Source organism: Dasypus novemcinctus, chromosome 4 (genome assembly GCF_030445035.2).
Source record: "Dasypus novemcinctus isolate mDasNov1 chromosome 4, mDasNov1.1.hap2, whole genome shotgun sequence".
NCBI classification, from domain to species: domain Eukaryota; kingdom Metazoa; phylum Chordata; class Mammalia; order Cingulata; family Dasypodidae; genus Dasypus; species Dasypus novemcinctus.
Genome location: NC_080676.1, coordinates 72,611,319 through 72,633,408, shown reverse-complemented (window position 1 = coordinate 72,633,408; position 22,090 = coordinate 72,611,319). Strand labels below are relative to the sequence as shown.

At 42.0% G+C, this 22,090-nt stretch overlaps 1 pseudogene; it reads right to left on the bottom strand.

Moving 5' to 3' along the window:
• Positions 1-4,666: 4,666 nt before the first annotated feature.
• Positions 4,667-5,893, bottom strand: LOC101437754 (tetraspanin-7-like; annotated as a pseudogene).
• Between the last annotated feature and the right edge of the window lie 16,197 nt (positions 5,894-22,090).

Genomic DNA, 22,090 nt, shown 5'->3' with positions numbered 1-22,090 from the left:
CCCACGCGCAAGGAGTGCACCCCGTAAGGAGAGCCGCCCAGCGCGAAAGAAAGTGCAGCCTGCCCAGGAATGGCGCCACCCACACTTCCCGTGTTGCTGACGACAACAGAAGCGGACAAAGAAACAAGACGCAGCAAATAGACACAGAGAACAGACAACCGGGGGAGGGGGGGAATTAAATAAATAAATAAATCTTTAAAAAATATATATATATATTGCCTTTACTGATGATGGAGAATATATAGGAGAATGTCGCTTTAACTCTGATAGATAAGTGCTTGTTGGATGGAGTCAACAAATATTAGTAAACATTCAAAAAATTTATATGAACAGTCTAATAATGATATCTGTCTAGAGAACGCTGTCCGCAGTTTGCTCCCTGAGAAGAGGAAAAGCAGAACTGAGCCTAGCAGACCCATGTTATTCTTCATAAATTTACTATTTAATAGCACACTGTCTCCAAGGAACAGAATGAGTAAATGGGCAGAGGGAGAGGGAGTGCCACACTGTGGAGGTCCCTTCAAATGGAGGGAAATCATAGGAATAGGAAAGAAGCATTTCTTCCTTACAGGAACTTCGGTGTTCTTTTGTTTTGTTTTGTTTTGTTTTAGTTGAGAATGAAGTTTGTTTCCTATTACCTTTTCCTATTAGCTATTAATGGTGATTAGGAGCTCAATATATCTATGTTGACCTCATCTTCAGCAACCTTAGAACAGCCTTATGAGGTAGGCATTGTTATTATTACTCTTTTAGACAGGGAAACTGAAGCTTGGAGAGGTTGAATAACTTGCTCAGGGTCACAGACCTGGAAAGTGGTAGAACTTGCCTCTGCTCTGAATCGCCATGTAAACTTCTTCCTCACACTAATGCATGGTATCCAGGGCGTGGATGGCCCGCCCTTTTTTCACACATTCCCTATTGATGGACAGTGATTCCAGTCTTTTGTTATTACAGAGACGCTCTAATGTACATATTTTAATAAATTAATTAATTAATTATTTTTATTTCTCTACCCTTCCCTCCCCCCCCCCCCAGTTTTCTGTTCTCTGTGTCTATTTGCTGTGTGTTCTTTTTGTCCACTTCTGTTGTTGTCAGCAGCATGGAAATCTGTGTTTCCTTTTGTTGCATCATCTTGCTGTGTCAACTCTCCATGTGGGTGGCACCATTCCTGGGCAGGCTGCACTTTCTTTCGCGCTGGGTGGTTCTCCTTACGGGGCGCACTCCTTGCGCGTGGGGCTCCCCTACGCTGGGGACACCCCTCCATGGCAGGGCACTCCTTGCGCACATCAGCACTGCGCATGGGCCAGCTCCACACGGGTCACGGAGGCCCGGGGTTTGAACCGCGGACCTCCCATGTGGTAGACGGACGCCCTAACCACTGGGCCAAGTCTGCTTCCTGCTCTAATGTACATACGCATTTATCTATAGGATAAATTTCTAGCATAACAAGATGTCCTAGGTTTACCTTGTACTTTGCTTGCCTCAGACCTGGAATCAACTGTTTTCCCAAGGAGCTATGGTTCCTTTTAGTGGGGAATGGCATTTAGAATCAAAGATCAGAGCAGCTGATGTATGTCTGTTAGTGAGACTCTCCTAATTTTTGAATGCCCACAGCACACCTTTATTTTGTCCTCATTCTTGAATAATAGTTCGGCAGATGAAACCAATTTAAAGTTAACAGATCCTTTTTCTTAGCACTTTGAAACATTATGCCGTTATCTTCTGGCATGAACGGTTGGCCATGAGACGTTTGCTGTTGGTCAATCTCTCCTCTGTAGTCTTCTATTTTCCTTCGGCTAGCTATTAAGATTTTTTCTATCATTATTGATCCCCCATTTCACAATGTGTCTGGGTGCAAATTTATTTTTACTTATCCTGCTTGGTATTAGGTATGAACTTTTTATATAAGTACTCATGTTTTTTTTTTCATTTCCAGAAAATTCTCGACTATTATGTTTTTACAGCTTTATTGAGGTTAAATTCACATACCATAATATTCACCATTTTAAAGTGTACAATTCAGGGGGTTTTAGTATATTTATAAAATTGTGCAACCAATACAACTAATTCCAAAATATTTTTATCATCACGTAGGAAAAAGCATACCAAGTAGTCAATCTGCACATCACTAATTTACTTTTTGTCTATGGAGTTGCCTATTTTGAACATTTCATATAAACGATATGCAGTCTTTTGTGTCTGGGTTCTTTCACTTAACATAATGTTTCATCCTTGTAATAACATGAAGTAGTATTTCATTCCTTTTTATGGCTAAAAAATATTCCATTGTATGCTATAGCACATTTTGATTATTTATTCATCAGTTGATGGACATTTAGATTGTTTCTATTCTTTGGCTATTACAAATAATGCTGCTGTGAACATTTATGTATAAGTTTTCATAGGAACATTATGTTTTCAATTCCCTTGGGTATATACCTTGGTGTAGAATTACTGGATTAGGTGGCAACCTTATGTTTAAATTTTTGAGGAACTGCCAAACTGTTTTCCAAAGCAGCGGTACCATTTTACAAACCAACAGCAATGTATGAAGGTCCCAATTTGTCCACATCTTCACTAGCACTTGTTTTTTTTTGTTTATCATTATTATTTTTTATTCTAGCCACGCTGGTGTATATGAATGGGGTATCTCATTGTGGTTTTGAATGATGTTGAGCCTTTTTTCTTGTGATTATTGTTCATTTGTATATCTTCTGTGAGTAAACATCTATTCAAATCCTTTGCCCATTTTTTGTAATGGCTCTATTTATTAATACATGTATCACAAATGTTCACAATATCAATGCATTTTTTTTTTAATTAAAAAAATATTTATTTATTTATGCCCCCTCCCCCCCGGTTGTCTGCTCTCTGTGTCCATCCATTCTCTGTGTGTTCTCCTGTGTCTGCTTGTATTCTCATTAGGGGCCCCGGGAACCGATCCTGGGACCTTCCGGAATGGGAGAGAGGTGAACATTCTCTTGAGCCACCTCAGGTCCCTGATCTGCTGCATCTCTTATTATCTCTCCTCTGTGTCTCTTTTTGTTGTGTCATCATCATATTGCACTCCATGTGGGCCAGCTCGCCACACGGGCCAGCTTGCCTTCCCCAGGAGGCCCAGGTATCGAACCCTGGACCTCCTATGTGGTAGATGGGAACCCAATGGCTTGAGCCACATCTGCTTCCCAATGCGTTCTTGTTAGCAAGCCAGACAGAAGCATTATTTTTAAAGTTTTTTTTAAGATATCTTGACTTTGGTTCTCCCCTCACACTCATTTTTATATTGACCTGATGAGGGCCTCAATGTCTGTAACGTCAATATAAGAAAATATATGGAAAGAAGAACTGAAATAACACGACAGTAATTAACCAGGGAAGAACAAAAGTAATATTATTACCTTCAAGAGAAGCAACAACACAGCTTTAAAACAGGATTTTGCAGGTTTCATCTGCAAGGCAAAGGTGAGCTAAAGGTGGACATACCCAGGCATCAGTAATGAGCAAGGAGGCCACCTAAAGCTCAACAATTGTCCTTTGTCATCTCATGGTAATTACCAATGTATTTATTTACATGTCCTGGGCAATCTGAAGAAGGTAGGAAAGAGCCTTAGTAACAGGACAACCAAACCAAATGAGATTAAGCTAAGAGAGCAGGTATCTATAGTCTGTTTATCTACTACAGAAAGGTGTGCTACATTTATTGACCATTGTAAAAGGGCTCATAGGAGGGTCCCAAACTACATGTAGGGCCCAATGGGGCCGGTGATGGTATGATGGCCAGTCATCCTCAGTCATTATACAAGTACATATGGAAGAAGCTGGCCTGCACAGGGCCCTGGGGTGCGATCCACTAGGACCAGCTGCAGGGGGACCTGGCTACATGCCATGAAACAACGGGACTTCACAAAATGGAATGCTACACATGATGTGGGCTGACAGGTGGAGCACAGACTAACAGGAATGTTGACCGCATGCTGGGGATGTGGGGTGTCTTAGTTTGCCAGAGGCTGCCAGTGGAAAAATACCAGAAATGGGTTGACTTTTATAAAGGAGGTTTATTTGGGGTAAAACATATAGTTTCAAGGCTGCAAAAATGTGTAAATTGAGGCATCATGAGAGATGCTTTCTCACCAGAGGTCAGCTGCTAGCAGATCCTAGAGTCCTGCCACACGGTGAAGATGGCGGATCTGCCCATCACTCAGCTGTGGGCAATCAGGAATCTCCCCCTGGGCCTCCTTTTCTTGAGCCTCAAGGAGCTTCTCTGTCTTTCTGCAACTGTAGGTGAACCTGGAGTCCTCTCTCTTCCATGACTGGGTCAAAATGGAAGAACTCCCTTTTCTGTGTCTCCATTTACGTAAGACTCCAGTAAAAGGGAAGACACCCAACCTGAGTCACGTCTCACTGGCATAGTCCACTCAAAAGCAATCTGATCAAGTGATTTATTCAAGGTGCTTTAAGCGGATTTAATGCATTCAAAGGGTCTAACACCCACAGGAATGGATTAGTTAAAAAATAATCTTTTCTGGGATGCACAAAATTCAAACTGTCATGGGGGAAGGGGGAATGGGAGCAGGTATATATTATGTTCTGTGCTTTAACATTTTTTTTGGATTGCTGCAGATCCTTTTAAAAACAGGCCTCTTATTCCGTCGTTCTTGAAGACTTCTTACACCATCTCATATTGGTTGAGCATGATGAATCAAGACAGACAGCAGGCCAGCAGCATGCCAATCAATAGGCAGAATGTGGTTCTAAACACCACACCAGCAATGATTCCTATGTTAGTCTCCATGAAAGTAGTCATCCGATCATCACAACTCTTCTGGTTAACTTTGGTGATGGCCATGGTCAGGTTGTATAGATCCTGGGGATTACAATTGGTTTTGTTCATGTAGCAACTGGGGAGGGGAGGATGCTATGCTCTAGGAAGTGGGAGCTGCTAGTCCAGGTGGTGTAGTTGTGCATGCTGCAGCAGCTCAGGCTGCGCTGTACATGATCCATCATTCCCACTGTAATTCTGCGTGGTGTCTGTGTAAGTCCTCAGGAAGGTGTCCTTGGTCTCATGATGAAACACAAACACTGAAATGCCAGCTACGAGCTCAACCAGGAACACCAGGGACAAAAACATGGCATTCAGTTTCAGCATCCATGGGCTGCCGCAGCTGTAGCAAAGCATCCAAACAGGCCAAAAGCGACAAAAGTGGTGCCAGTTCCAATGAGCACATAGGAGCATTGGTGGAGTTCTCAGAAATGAGGGAGATATAGGTGCCCAGAGTGAGTTTGCCTCAGACGCCTACAGTCTGCAGAATCACTTAAGTGATCCAGAAGATGAAGGAGTAGATAATGAGGACGGTTTTTTTTAATATACATTCTTTTTTTTTTTAAAGGTTTATTTTATTTCTCTCTTCTCCCCACCCACCCCCACCCCCACCCTCACCCCCACCCCCAGTTGTCTGTTCTCTGTGTCCATTTGCTGTGTGTTCTTCTTTGCCCACTTCTGTTGTTGTCAACGGCACGGGAATCTGTGCTTCTTTTTGTTGCATCATCTTGTTGTGTCAGCTCTCCGTGTGTGCGGCACCATTCCTGGGCAGGCTGCACTTTCTTTTGCACTGGACGGCTCTCCTTACAGGGCACACTCCTTGTGCGTGGGGCTCCCCTACGCGGGGGGCACCCCTGCGTGGCAGGGCACTCCTTGCGCGCATCAGCACTGCGTGTGGGCCAGCTCCACATGGGTCAAGAAGGCCCAGGGTTTAGAACCGCGGACCTTCCATGTGGTAGGCGGACACCCTAACCACTGGGCCAAGTCCGCTTTCCAATGAGGAGGGTTTTAAGACAGGTTATTACAGGTTTGGTCTCCATTCTCCTTGATGCCACAAACTACAGGGCTCTGGTGGTGGCAGCCCCTTTGTCCATTTTAAAGTGAGTTGTCTTTTTATTACTGAGTTTTAAGGGCTCTTTATATAATCTGAAATGATGGAGTTCTTTTGAAGTACAAAATCTTTCATTTTGGATGAAGCCCAATTTATCTCTTTTTGTGTCACCGAAGCTTTTGGTGTCATATCTAAGAAATACTGTCTAATCCAAGGTCATGAAGATTTATTTTTCTTCTAAAAGTTTTACAGTTTTAGCTCTTACATTTAGGTCTACAATCCATTTGGAATTAATTTTTGTTTATGGTGTGAATTAAGGTCCAATGTCATTTTTTTGTATGTGGATAACCAGGTCAACTAATATCTTTTCAAACAGTTCTTCTTCACCATTATCTCCTTTTTTTTTTTTTGAGACTTAAAAAAAAATAGGTTAGAGATTCAATCTATTCTCCATGTCACATGGCTCCTGTTATATATTTTTTATTTTTGAAAATTGTTTTTATATTTAATCCTCTTTCATATTTTAAATCACAATTTTGCTTTGTGCTCATTCTCTAATTTATTCTGAACTTTTAAAATCATCGGATAAATATTACAGGATAAGATTTCTATTACTATATTTCTGACTAAAAATGACCCTTTAAGGGGAACAGATGTGGCTCAAGCAGTTGAACGCCTGCTTCTCACATGGGAGGTCCTGGGTCCAGTTCCTGGTGCCTCCTAAAAAAAACAAAAAAATAAACAACAAGCAAAGCAAATGAAAAAAATAACTCAGGGGAGCCGATGTGGCTCAGGGGTTGAGCACTGTCTTTCCCATATGAGGTCCCAGGTTCAATCACCAGTCCCTGGTACCTTATAAAAAAAAAAAAACCCAAAAACAGAAGCTTTAATTAATTTATTATTTTTGAATATACATTATAGGCACATAGAAACAACTCAAAAGATACCACATACAATGAAGAGGCTACTGTTTTTCTTGTAATATAGATCTGTCTTGCTTCATTTTTGTCAGTTTTTGTTTCGTAATTTTGTACTGCACAATGCATGAAATTCATAGAACTGTAAGTATGTGAGGGGAGGGAAGGAGAGAAGTATTCATACTGAACGGACAGTGGGAAAAAAGAGGGAGAGTGTGGGAAGAGTGAAGAATCTAGTTTGATGGGAATGCAGCCTGTGCAAGGAAGAGCAGTGAAAGGCAAAGTAAAAAGGTAGGTTGGGGTTGGCCTTTGGACTTTGTAATAAAGGTAAGAAAAGGTTTGCTGAAGAGTTTGAATATTATTCTCTTACCCATGTAGTCTTTGAAGATTTTCCCCACATAAAACACTGCGCTTAAGGAGGTTAATGTTTCAGACGGGCCAAGAGGAGACAGGTAGCCTAAGCCTCATTAAAAGTCTTCCAACTCCTCTTTGCCCTCACTTGACCCCTCTAACAGGCCTGAATGCTGATTTTAAGCCAGATGTTTCAGATATTTCCTGCAAAGACGTGTTTTAGTATCTGCTTGTTTAAAATACCTTGTTTTATTGCCTACCGCTTAGAATCCCCTCTCCAACCTCTGGTGTGGAAAGGTGCTCCCTCCAAAGGAATCCCTGTGCCCCGGGTGCACCTGCGTTGCCCAGCAGGGGGCAGTAGCAACACATTTCAGTGGGGTGGGTGCTTTGGGATGCCCTGTAGTAGGAGGTAACCCACAGAGAGAAAAAGTTAACTAAGTTCCTTAGTCCCACTTCAGTGCCAAACCCACACTCTGTGGTGAGTTGAGCCTTAAATATCATGTTTTCTATGAAGCGTCAGAATTTTGAGAGTCTGACTTTCTGGTCGTTGCTCATTCAGGAATGAAGATGCAGTTATGTCAGAAAGACTTGTGGAAAGTCTTACTGTCTGATGGCTTTGACCCCTGCTTCCTGCATGCTAAACCAAAAGACTTTTTGAGAGAGCTGTATGAACAAAAGTACTGTCAGCCTGGAATAAAAGGGACCTGGAAAGAAGAGATTGAAGGGGAAACGACTTCAAGAGGAAAACCATGGAAGCTGAGATCTGTAATTAAGGCTTCACCTTGGGGGAAGTGGATTTGGCTCAACTGATAGAGCATCCGCCTACCATGTGGGAGGTCCAGGGTTCAAATCCAGGACCTCCTGGCCAGTGTGGTGAGCTGGCCCACATGCAGTGCTGATGCACACAAGGAGTGCCGTGCCACACAGGGGTGTCCCCTGTGAGCCCCACGTGCAAGGAATGTGCCCCTCAAGGAGAGCCGCCCCATGTGAAAAAAGCGCAGCCTGCCCAGGAGTGGCGCTGCACACACGGAGTACTGACACAGTGAGATGATGCAACAAAAAGAGACACAGATTCCCCCTGCTGCTGACAAGAATGCAAGCAGACACAGAAGAACACACAGTGAATGGACACAGAGAGCAGACAACAGGAAAGAGGGGGAGAGGAGAGAAATAAATAAAAAATAAATCTTAAAAAAAAAAAAAGACTTCACCTTGGGCCAAGAGAGGGACCCTAACCATGTGTACAGAGAGGGTGAGTTTGCCACAGCATTTGAAGAAGGGAGATGTTTCTGCCCATTGTTCTGGGAGAATTTTGCTGCCCCAGGGTACAGAGAACGTAGAGCACATTCCCCATAGATTAGAACAGTTAAGGTCAGCACCCTACAGGTCTTACAGGGGTGGACCTGTTCCCCATGGATTAGGAAAGACCAGGTGGTCAACCCATGGCTCTGAGAGGGTTGGGCCTGTATGCCAAAGGTTAGGGGGAATGTTGTCTCGTATCACTGTGCTAGGGGGGTTAGACTCTAACCCAAAGATTGGGTAAGGTGTGGCAATCACCCCAACACTCTTGGAGGGTGAGGTCTGGAGCTTGGTCGACACCCAGATGCTTGATGAGGGTGGAACCAAGAAAATGGCCATTGGGCAAGACAGTGGAAAGGGTGGGTTCCCATAGGCCCTAGGAAGAAGAAACCATCATCTTAAGAATGATTCTCAGACTTCAAAATTGAACAGAGGATGCCCGGCTAGTTTCCTGAACTGTAGAGAAACTGTGACTCATGTTTCCCTCCCAATTTCCCGTTATCGTAATGAAAATGTTTATCCTTTGTCTATTTGTGTATTGGAAGCAGATAAATTGTTTTGTAATTTCAGAGGTCTACACCCGGGGGGGACTTTGCCCCACAGCAAACTGTATTTCTTCAAATTGATTGTGATATGACTTAGTACTTGCATTGTTAATGATTTAAGGTATTCTTGAATATTGTAATGTCTTTTTGGAATTCAGAGGGTGGAATGTAGAAGTTCGATAGAGTTATGAATTCCAATAATAGATACTGGATTATGTTTGTAAACTGGTCTGTACCCGGGTGTGATTAAATTATGATTAGGGCTTTGACTGAGCCACAGTCAGTAGGGTGTTGTTTAGTCCCCACCCCTTGGTACATGGGGACTCACAGATAAAAGGCATGACAAAGGACAGAGTTGAGGGTTTTTGACGTTGGAGTTTTGATATTGGAGTTTGATGCTGAAGCCTTAAGCTGGAGCCCCAGGAAGTAAGCTCACAGAGTAAAGAGAAGCCGGCCCTAGGAAGAGAGGAACGCTGAGCCCGGAGAGAAGCAATACCGGGGAAGAAAGGAACCCAGGAAGCCTGAGCCCTGACAGCAGCCATTTTGCTCCAACACGTGGAAACAGACTTTGGTGTGGGAAATAACCTAAGCTTTATGGCCTGCTATCTGCAAGCTCCTACCCTAAATAAATGCCTTTATAAAAACCAACCAATTTCTGGTATTTTGCATCAGCATTCCTTTGGCTGACTAATACAATGGCCTTGTACAATCTCTCCCACCCAGCTTACGACTACAGAGGCACTGTGGTGTAGTGGAAAGTGTGTGGGAGTTTATCATCTTTGGCCTGATAGGACTAGGCCATAGGACACATGCTTGACTTTAATGCTGTGTGATTTTGAGCAAGTCACTTACCTTCTCTGAGCCCAGTTTTCTCATCTGTAAATGGTTATTAATAATGCCTACCTTAACTCCATGGCGGAATTGAGATACTTAAGTAAGATAATGACATGCAATGTCTAAACAATAGACTGCTTTTAAAGCATCATTTCTTATTTCTATTTTCTTTTCAAGAGCACCCAGGCTCCTTTTTCATGAGCATGTTGACTGGAATTAGACCTTGGGACAAATTGGATATTTGGGGGTCCTGGGGCTATTGCGAGGCAAGACCTGGCACATCCTATCAGGACAGAACTGGGCGTTGACTACTTCCAGGCCTTCTGTGAGGGGAGGGGAGTTTCTTTTCTTCTCTTGGGCCAGGAGAGACTCACAGGGAAATCAACTTCTAGAATCCTGAGTCTCGACAAGACCACCATGGGGTCACTGGTCTGTGGCCATTTCCCTACCCCTGGCCTATGGCTGCATCTAAACCACCCCAGCTGGATAAGACACAACATGGCATATAGTGTTTGTTGTTTCCAGGGAGATTCTATATCCTCTCCTGATAATTCAGGACTAAGAATGTTTTTCTGTGAGTTCTCCTTCATATTTAATGCCTAGCTTTTCAGCTGCAGTTGAAGTCTGTGAATGCTTCGAGGGCAGGAGAAACATCTATCCATCTTGATATCCCGTCCAAGCCCAGGAGAAAGTGGCCCTAGGGTCCGGTTTGTTCCTGTGAACTGACTTATTTTGTTCTCAATGGAGACAGCAAACATGCTGGTCGCTGCTCTTTGTTGGCTTTGAATATAGCATTTGGAAAATTTAAAACAAACCTTGCAATAATTTGGTTCTCCCTCCTCGCAGGTCGATAGGATCAGATGGGAATGGGGGGAGGAAGTGTCAAGACTAAGCTCCTGGCTTCTGCCTGAGGCCAGACCTCGTGACAACTTGGCAGGGGCTCCCCTCCCTCTCCTTATCAAGTGAAATCAACAGCTGAAGGAAATTGGCTTCTCCAGATGGTAAGAGACAGGAAGCAGCACTGAGAAGCAAGGCCGGAGGAAAACCAGAGATCAGAAAATTAGCTGGAGGCCCCGCTGGTCGGCCCGGATCCCCTTGCGCTGGCAGCCCCCACGCCGGCAGCTCTGTTCTGTGCTCGCCATCGCCAGCCCCTTCGTTACCCTTGTCCTGGGTTCTGGCATCTGAGGCTGCTGGGGACTGTAGCCGTCACCACGGCCGGCCTCCTCCTCCTCAGACTATCCCCAACAGGGCCCCAGCTTGTGCTTCACACTTACAGAAAGGGGAATTTCACGGCTTCTCAAAGTAGTTGGTTCCATTTTGCTTTTCATCCAGCTGAAATCTGCCTCCTCCAGCCATCCGCAGTGGTTCACTTGGGTCCTCCTCTCTCAGGGGACATCACTGGATTGGCAGAGGCTCTGGTTTCTAAGACATTTTGCAACCCTAAGGGAGTCCGAAGGGAACCTATACGGGAAGGAAATGCTGAGAACAATGCAGCCCGTTCCCTGCCGAGGAGATCCGTGCAGGTTTTACCCTGACAGTTGGTACAACTTGGACACACTGCTTTTTCCCTCTCTTGTGTGCCCAGCACTTTATTGGAAGAGGATTTTTTCTCTATCAACTCAATTCATTATTTTTTGCTGAAGTATTTAAACTTAATTTAGAACAAGCAAATACCTAGAGACTGAGGATTATAGGTTACCAGGGGCGGGGGGATGTAGAAATGGGGAGTTATTGTTTGATGGATACAGAATTTCTTTTTGGGGTGATGAGAAAGTTTTGGTAATGGTGGTATCGGAAGCACAATATTGTGAATGCGGTTAATATCACTGAATTGTACACATGGTAGTTGTTAAAATTGGAAATTGTGTGTTGTGTATATGTTACCATAATTTTATGAAGTATATATAAAGACATCATGACATTCCACTTCTAAATACTTCAATACGCATCTTTAAAAAATATTTCTTTTATAGCTGGAATAAAAATATAATACCCAACAAAACTAAATATAGTACACTAATATTATCTAATGTCTAACCCACATTCAATATTTCCCCAATTGCTCTTTTGTCCAAACCAGGATCTAATCCAGGACCCTGCATTGCCTGTGGGGTCTTATGGTATTTAAGGTTCTTTTAATCATGACATTGATTAGTGGATGGGAGTGCCCCATTTTCTGGATTTATCTTTTTTTTTTTTTAAGATTTATTTATTTATTTTATTTATTTCTCTCCCCTTCCCCCACCCCCTGGCCCCAGTTGTCTGTTCTCTGTGTCTTTTTGCTGCGTGTTCTTCTTTGTCTGCTTCTGTTGTCAGCGGCATGGGAATCTGTGTTTCTTTTCGTTGCTTCTTCTTGTTGTGTCAGCTGTGTGTGCGGCGCCATTCTTGGGCAGGCTGCACTTTCTTTTGCGCTGGGCAGCTCTCCTTACGGGGCGCACTCCTTGCGCGTAGGGCTCCCCTACGTGGGGACACCCCTGCGTGGCATAGCACTCCTTGCGTGTATCAGCATTATGTGTGGGCCAGCTCCACACGGGTCAAGGAGGCCCGTGGTTTGAACCGCGGACCTCCCATGTGGTAGACGGACGCCCTAACCACTGGGCCAAGTCCGCTTCCTGACTCTCTTCTTGTGATAGGGTCCAGCTCGTTCTTCTATGCCCTCTATTTCATATAAATCATAAATTGGATTTTAAGGTTTGATTCAATTCAAGTTTTAGGAGGTACTGGGGATTGAATCCAGGACCTCAAACATGCAAAGCAGGTGCTCAACCATTCAGCTACATCCACTTCCCTCAAGTTAAACATTGTTAACAAGAATATATCTTATGTGATGTTGGGTATTTCATGTTGCATTGCATTAAGAAATGTATCTGATTGTCCTCCCGTGAATGATCCTAAGATAGACCCCTGGATTAGCATGTTGACAGCTAGACCCCATCAACGTATTTTTTCCTCTTGTGACCAGAAAAAGACATCTGTGCCATGTAACTGTGTATAGCATCATACAAATGTCAAGTGATGTGTATTTTAAAGTCACACTTGTTCAGAAAAAGAAAAGGCATAGCTGGGTTAGAAGAAGCACATGGAGGTTCCATCTCTGCTATTGTGTTCTGCTGTTGAATAAATCATTTAACATCTGGGGCCTCAGTTTTCTATCTGTAAAATAGATGACTTGGACTTAAAGATGTCTAAGATTCCTTCCAACTTTAAACTTCTTTAAGTATATGGAATTTGGAACTATAATTCTTCCTCTTGTCTTTGGCCCATAGCTATAGCCTAAGGACCTTGAATTCTCTCACCCAAATAAACGATACTCCTATCCTACTGTCTCTTTGATGATGCATATCTTAAAATAGAATTCTAAATTCTTGCAGATAGACCTGAGAGATCTTGTCCAACCTCATTTTACAGATGGACAAACTGGGGCCTATTGTTAGCAACAGAGTCGGGTCTGAAATATGGATTTTCTCCCTCTCTAACCAGAGATCTTTCTATTTCACCAGCATTGTCACCAGCATTGTGATTCACCTCTGTATGTCTACTGGTTACTTTAATAAACTCTTCGAGAAACATAATCAATTACAGGACAACACAACCAAGCTGTCCAGAGGGAATTCTCTTTTACTGAATCTTGGTTTTGGGAAAATAAGCATGTGTTTGCTGTATGTATTCTACTTACATGTTCAAAAAGCCTTTTATATTCTAAGAGCAATGAGATATAATAATTCTGGGATTGTGACTGCTATTATCTTGTAGATAGGGAACTGGTGTAGAGACCAGAAAGAAAAGATAGGAATAAGTGGGCTTCTCTGGATGAAGTGGAGCTAGTAGCCCTTCCCAGGAATCAGTACTAAAATTGCAGAGAGGATGGCTCAACCTCCATCCCTCTTCTGATCAAAGCACACTGAATTCCTATAAGGTAGCATTTTTCCTCCACGTTTAGTTCATATAGTTTGGGTGGAGCTTCAGGAACAAGCTTATGATCCATTTCAGAAAAATCAGCATTCCCCAGCTGCTGTGATGATTCAGGAAGAAGGAAGTATTTGACCCCAGCTCGCTCCAAGGAGACTCAGGACTTCTGCTGGACTATTTTGAAAGAGGCAATCTTTCCCCTGGAATTGCTAAGCTGGTAGGATAAAGGCCTGGAACTGCCAGAAGTCCTCCTAGATGCCACGTGGGAAGACTGCCTGATGATGAAGCCACACAGAGGAGAGCAGGGCTGAGAACAGCAGTGACAGATTTCTGAATGGATGGTTTTGAGCACTTGGATATAATAATGCCTTAAACCAATAAACCTCTCTCTCTTTTTTTTTTCCCTTAAACCAGTTCGAGTTGGGTTGCCACAGGGATGTCCCCCGTGTGGGGGAGCCCCACGCACAAGGAGTGCACCCTGTAAGGAGAGCCGCCCAGCGTGTAAAAACGTGCAGCCTGCCTAAGAATGGCGCTGCCCACACGGAGAGCTGACATCAACAAGATGATGCAACAAAAAGAAACACTGATTCCTGGTGCTGCTGATAAGGATAGAAGCGGTCACAGAAGAACACACAGCGAATGGACACAGAGAACAGACAACTGGGGGTGGGGAGGAAGGGGAGAGAAATAAATAAAAAATAAATCTTTTTGAAAAAAAGAGCATATTGCCAAGATGCTACTGTTGTCACAACATATTTGGAAAGCATAATAGAAATAAAAGTTGATATCATTTATCCCCCCTTGCATAGAAACACAGTGTACTGGATAATTCTGTTAGATCTTCTAGAGCCACTCTCCACCTTCTTCCCACCCTGTTTTTGCTCAGGGCAGATGACCTGGAGTGCCTATATCAAGCATTCTTGTGCCCTTTGGCTTCTAGTTGGGATCCCTAGGAGGGAACTGTGCTAAGGGATTAGAGATGGAGAAGAGAGAAGCCGGGGTATTTATGCTTCTGGTTCTTTCCTAGCAGGCATTCCTCAAGGTTGCTGCTTCCCTAGATCAAAGGTCACAAAACTTCTCAAGGAATCCTCTGCATGCCACTTTTGGACTCTCACCTTCTGCGTTCTGGTAATTGTTGCCTCCCTCAAATCTAGGGACGTTAATAGTCCGTTTTTGCAAGCCTCGGGTTTCAGCATTACTCTGACCATACCTTTCTGACTACAGCAGGGATTCTAACAAGGGGTCCGTGAGCTTGAATTGAAATTAAAAACAAAACAAAACATTATTCTTGTAGGGACGTGTTGATGCAGGTGTGATATATTTATTAGATAATACATAGTATAGTGTAGACTTGTAAGGGGTCTGTGGTTTTCACCTGACTGGCAAAGAGGTCCATGGAACAAAAAAGGTTAAGAAGCCCTGAACTAGAGGAATACCTTGTTTTATTGCAAATCGTTTTATTGAACTCCACAGATATTGTGATTTTTACAAATTGAAGGTCTGTGGCAACCACATAATGACCTCATCTATCAGCACCACTTTTCCCACAGTGCTCAGTTTGTATCTCTGTGTCATGTTTTGGTAATTCTCACAATATTTCTAACTTTTTCACCATTATTATATCTGATATGGTGATTTGTAATCAGCATTCTTTGATGCTACTATTGTGATTGTTTGGGGCACCTCGAACTGCACCCATATAAGACAGCAAACTTAATGGGTTAACGTTGTGTGTTCTGACTGCTCCAACAACTGGCCGTTCTCTGTCTCTCTCCCTCTCCGCTGGCTTCCCTATTCCCTGAGACACAAGAACATTGAAATTAGGCCAAGTAATAACCCTACAGTGGCCTCTAAGCATTCAAGTGGAAGGAATGTCGTACATCTTTCACTTTAAATCAAAAGCTAGAAATGATAAGCTTAGTGAGGAAGGTATGCAAAAGCTGAGATAGGCTGAAAGCCAGGCCTCTTGCACCAAAGAGTTAGCCAAGTTGTGAATGCAAAGGAAAAGTTCTTGAAGGGAATTAAAAGTGCTACTCCAGTGTATACGTGGATAATAAGACAGCAAAACAGCCTTATTGCCGATTTGGAGCAAGTTTTAGTGCTCTGTATAGAAGATCAAACCTGTTACAAACCTTAAGCCAAAGCCCACCCAGAGCAAGGCCCTAAGTCTCTTCAATTCAATGAAGGTTGAGAAAGTTGAGGAAACTGTGGAAGAAAAGTTTGACACTAACAGAGGCTGGTTCAGGAGGTTTAAGGAATGAAATTGTCTCTATAACATAAAAGTGCACGGTGAAGGGGCAAGTGCTAATGTGAAAGCCACAGCAAGTTTTCCAGAAGATCAAGCTAAGATAATTGATGACGGTGGTTCCACTAAACAATAGATTTTCAATGTAGAAAAAACAGCCTTATTTTGGAATAAGATGCCATCTAGGACTTTCACAGAGAGGAGAAGTCAATGCCTGACTTCAAGGCTTCAAAGGACAAGCCAACTCTCTTGTTAGGGGCTAATGCAGCTGGTGATTTTAAGTTGAAGGCAATGCTCATTTACCATTTCAAAAATCTAGGGCCCTTAAGAGTCTACAGGCTGAATATACTCTGCCTGACTGATAGCACATCTGTTTACAACATGGCTTATTGAATATTTTAAGCCCACTGTTGAGTCCTACTGCTCGGAACAGTAAGATTCCTCTCAAAATAATATGGCTCCTTGACAATACACCTGGCCACCCAAGAGCTCTGATAGAGTTGTACAACAAAATGAATGTTGTTTTGTGTTTGCTAACACAACATCCATTCTGTGGCACACGGATCAATGAGGCATTTAGACTTTAAAGTCTTATTATTTAAGAAATACATTTCATAAGGCTATAGCTGCTATAGATAATGATTTCCCTGGTACATCTGGAACAATAAATTGAAAACCTATGGAAAGGATTCAGTTTCATTCTAGATACTATTATGAGCATACATGATTCATGGGAGAAGGTTGAAGTATCAACATGAAGAGGAGTTTGGAGGACGTTGATTCCAATCCTCATGGATGACTTTGAGGGGTTTAAGACTTCAGTGGAGGAAGTAACTGCAGATGTGGTGGAAACAGCAAGAGAACTAGAATTAGAAGTGGAACCTGAAGATCTGATGAAATTGCTGCAATCTCATAATAAAACTTGAATGGATGTGGAGTTGCTTTTTAAGGATGAGCAGAGCAAGTGGTTTCTTGAGATGGACTGTACTCCTGGTGAAGATGCTGTGAACATTGCTGAAGTAAAAACAAAGAATTTAGAAGATTACATAAATTTAGTTGAAAAAGCAGCAGCAGGGCTTAAGAGGATTGGCTCCCATTTTGAAAGAAGTTCTACCATGGGTAAAATACTCTCAATCAGCATTGCATGCTACAGAGAAATCTTTTGTGAAAGGAAGGATCAATTGATGTGGTAAACTTCCTTGTTGTCTTCTTTTAAAAATTGTCACAGTCACCCCAACCTTCAGCAACCACCACCCTGATTAGTCAGCAGCCATCACCATCGAGGCAAGACCCTCCCCAGTAAAAAGATTATGACTCAATGAAGGCTTAGATGATGGTTAGCATTTTTTAGCAATAAAATATATTTTAAAACAAGGTTTGTACATTGTTAGTTTTAGATGCAATATTATTGCACACTTAATAGACTGCAGTATAGTGTTAACATAAGTTTCACATGCATAATTTTTATATGCAATTTATGTGACTCACCTCAATGTCATATTTGCTTTATTGTGGTGGTCTGGGACTGAACTCACAGTATCTCTGAGGTCTGCCTGTAATCTCTTTATTAAACCTTCCTCAAATTCTCCTGATTTGAGCTTGCTGGCCCAGTCCTTTCCTGCTGGTATCCTGTTTGATGCAAATAATATGTTCACATCTGGAAACTTATATTTGGTTGTGGTTGGTGAGTCTTGAGAAAATGTAAGCAAAGTAGGGAAAGTCTAATAAGGAGAAAAGGAGCAAAGGGTTAGAAGGAGTGAGAGAACAGTCATGTGCAGACGAATCAAAAGTTGGTACCTGGGCATAAAATCTTTAAAAGAGTAACCTATAGATTAGACAACAGAAGTGTTAGTATTGAGACCACATCTTGAGTCTGGAGATACACTTGAAAGAAATAAAATGAAATATTGCTTCATACAGGGGATTGTACACTTATGAATGTGTATTAGTCAGCCAAAGGGGTGCTTATGCAAAATACCAGAAATCTGTTGGTTTTTATCAAGGGTATTTATTTGGGGTAGAAGCTTACAGTTACCAGGCCATAAAGCGTAAGTTACTTCCCTCATCAAAGTTGCCATCTGTTGGAGCAAGATGGTGGCCGACGTCTGCTGTGTTCAGGATTCCTGGTTTCCTCTCTTCCCACGGCTTGCTTCTCTCAAGGCTCAGGGTTCCTGGGGCTCATTTCTCTTCGGGCTTAGCCGCTCTGCTTTCTCTACAAGTCCAGCTGTAGGCTATCAGGCAAATGGCTTGTCTCTCTTCCCCAGGGCCTCTGCTGTGTCTAATGGAAACTTCTCTCATTCTTCATGTATCTGCTTCTCTGTGTGTTTACTTGCCTGGCTCCAGGGTCAAAACTCTAACCTCCTTTCTCGGCAGTACAGTTTTTCTCAACATCCTACTGACAAGGCCTTAATCATTATTTAATCAAGTAGAAGTAAAACCTCTGAATCCAATATAATCTAATATGCCCAGAGGAGCAGACCAGTTCACAAACATAATCAATATCTATTTTGGAATTCATAAACAATATCAAACTGCTATACCCTATGTGACAGTTTGAGATTACTTTATGAATCCCAAAAAGAGAAAGCTTATGTTTGTAGACTATTCCTCTGGGTGTGATACCCTTTGATTGCATTAAATTCTGTCAAGGGGGCTTTGATTAGATTACTTGAAAAGATTGCTATAGGGATTTATTGGACTACATCAGTGAGGCATGACTCAGGCGAGTTCCCATCCTCTTGCTAGGTCTGATGTAAATGGACACTCAACACAGGAAGAGAAAGCTCTGCCATTTTTTAACCTGCCGTGACAGAAAGGAAAGGCTCAAACAGCTGAGGCCCCAGGGAGAGATGAACCATATGCCTGATAGCTTACAGCTGAATTTGGGAAGAGAATGGAACAACCGAGACTGATACAGGAAACCCAGAAGAAGCAAGCCCTATGCCCAGAGAGAGAGGACTAAAGGATCACTTAAGCACAAAGCTCCTAGAGGCTGGTCCCACAGAGCAGCTCAAGAGAAAAAGGTGAGCCCAGCTGGGAAGGCTGAAACCTGGGCAGGGATTGTCAGCCACCTTGCTTCACCATGTGGCAACATTCCAGGATCAACAGTAGCTGACTTTGTTGAGAAAGCAACTCTGATGGTGCCTCAGTTTGGACTTTTCATGGCCTTGGAACTGTCAGATTTTATCCCAAAGAAATCCCCCAAAGAAATATAAAAGCCAAAAGATTTTTGGTACTTTGCATTGGCAAACTTTTGGCAAACTAAAAACTCTAAGAGGTGGTATAGTTTGAATGTAAAAACTAATTCCAACAATGGTTTAAATACAGAAATTAAAATCCTTATGTCATTAAGGGAGAGGTTATTATGGAGGAGTAAGAGAGGAAAATAAAGGACCTATCTGCAGAAAACTACAAAACAATGCTAAAATAAATCAGTGACGACTTAAACAAATGGAAAGACATTCCACGTTTGTGGATTGAAAGACTAAATACTGTGAAGATGTCAATCCTGCCCAAATTGATTTATAGATTCAATGCAATACCAATCAAAATTCCAACATCATACTTTATAGAAATAGAAAAGGGAATTAACAAATATATTTCCAAGGGAAAGTGCATCTTAATAACCAAAAGCATTTTAAAAATGAAGAGTAATATGGGAGGAATTTCACTGCCTCAACTTGAAACATATTACAAAGCTGCAGTGTTCAAAACAGCATGGTACTTGCATAAAGATAGACACATTGGTCAGTGGAATAGATTTTAGTGTCCAGAAATAAACTCTCACATCAACGGCCAACTGGTTTTTGACAAACCTGCCAAAGTCTTGTTAATGCGACAAAACAGTCCCTTCAACAAATGGTGCTGGGAGAACTGGATATCTATTACAAAAGAATGACAGAGGACCCCTATCTCGCTCCCTATGCAAGAATCAACTCAAAGTGGATCAAAGACCTAAATGTAAAACCCAGGACTATAAAACTACTAGAAGACAATATAGGGAAACATCTTAAAGCCCTTGTGGTAGGTGGTGGTTTCTTGGACCTTATATCCAAAGCATGCACAGCAAAAGAAAAATAAATGAGACCTCCTTAAAATTAAACACTTTTGTCCCTCACAGGACTTTGCCAAAAGAGTGAAAACGAAGCTGACTCAATGGGAGAAAATATTTGGAAATCACATATCTGATAAGGGTATAATAATGATATATAAAGAGGTGTTATAACTCAACAATAAAAAGACAAATGGTTCAATTAAAAAACGGGTGAAAGACTTGAATAGACATTTGTCCAAAGAAGAAATACAAATGGCAAAAAAATAAATAAACAACAAAATTAACACATGAGAAAATGCTCAACATCACTAATAATTAGGGAAATACAAATCAAAACTACAGTGAGACATCATTTTGCACCTATAAGAATGGCTGCTAGGGGGGAAAGGAGAGAGAAATAAATAAAATAAATCTTAAAAAAAAAAGACAGAATTACAAGTATTGGAAAGGATGTGAAGAGATAGGAACACTTATTCACTGTTGGTGGGAATGCAGAATGGTACAGCCACTGTGAAGGACTGTTTGGCAGTCCCTAAAGAAGCTGAATATAGACTTTCCATGTGCCCCTACAATAACACTACTGGGTATATACCTAGAAGAACTGAGAGCAGTGACACAGAGACATCTGCACACCGATTTTTATAGTGACGCTGTTCATGATTGATTGTCAAAAGTTGGAAACAACCCAGGTGCCCATCAACTGATGAATGGTTAAACAAACTGTGGTGTAGTCACATGATGGATTATTATGCATCTGTAAGAAGAAGTGAAGTCATGAGGCATTTGACAACATGGATGAACCTGGAGATCATTATGTTGAGTGAAGCAAGCCAGACACAAAAGGACAAATATTGTATGATTGTGCTCTATGAAGTAAATATTTTGTGTAACATATTTTATGATTCCACTTATGAAAAATGTAAGTATAAATCAATTTATAGAAAAGAAATTAGATTAGTGGTTTTGTAGGGCAGCTAAGGGGTGTGGAGTTTTTCTTTTTGGAGTCATGAAATGGCTGTAAAATTTTTTGTGGTGGTAAATGCACAACATTGTGATTATACTTAAATCCACTGATTATACACTTTGGATAGATTGTATGCTTTATGAATATATCTCAATAAAACTGCTGAATAAATAAGTAAATAATGGTGCAAGAATAGCCAGAAATAGCAGCTATATACAGCAATGGAAACAGAGAATTGGAGAGGTGAAGAACTTTCTTGTTTCTTTGTCTGCTTTATTATTACTATTGAAATAGTGAAAATACTCTAATAATGATTGAAGTCATGAATGCACAACTATTTTAAAAAAGGGGGCTGGGGAGAGGAAAACAAGATGGCTAAAGTATATAGGCAACCAGGCAATTCTTAGGTTTAATAATAAAATGAAATTTGAATATAAGTAAACCTTGCATTAGCTTGCCATACTTTTTATTTTCCACCCTAGCTGAAACTTCTAAAAATAAATACCTTCAATATTTCTATTAGCTTTTTAATTTGAATTCCAAACTGCTACCTACTGCTCCTCAGGATTTTTTAACCTGGGTTCCATAGACCCAAGGAGTCTGTGACTAGAATTCCATTTCAATATAGTTTATTTCCTTTGTAATCCTACGTGTTTTATTTTATGCATTTAAAAAATGTGATGCTGAGGAGACCACTGGCTTTCCCACACTGCTAGAGCGGTGCATGACACAGAAAAGTTAAGATTCCCTGGGGACCAAACCAGCCCTCTGGGTTTTTCCCAGTGTGTAATACAAAAGGGCATTTCCTTGCTTTGCACCTCTTATAAGGATCCCGGTCCACTTCCCAGCACTTGGAGAGGAAGGGCTCTCTCCCTAGTTTGGTCTGGATATGGAGGGCTCAGAGGATGTAGCTGACAACAAACTGATAAGGAGCCTTTAAATCCCAGGGGCCTGGTCAGGCAGGATGAAGCTGGACTGATAGAAACCATCTTGGCAGAACAGCAACAGCTGCTTTCCTTCCTTGGCTGCAGCTCTCATAAGCCCTCTTTGACTCTACACCCTAACTCCATCCTGCAACACTGGACACAATTTTGGGTCATCA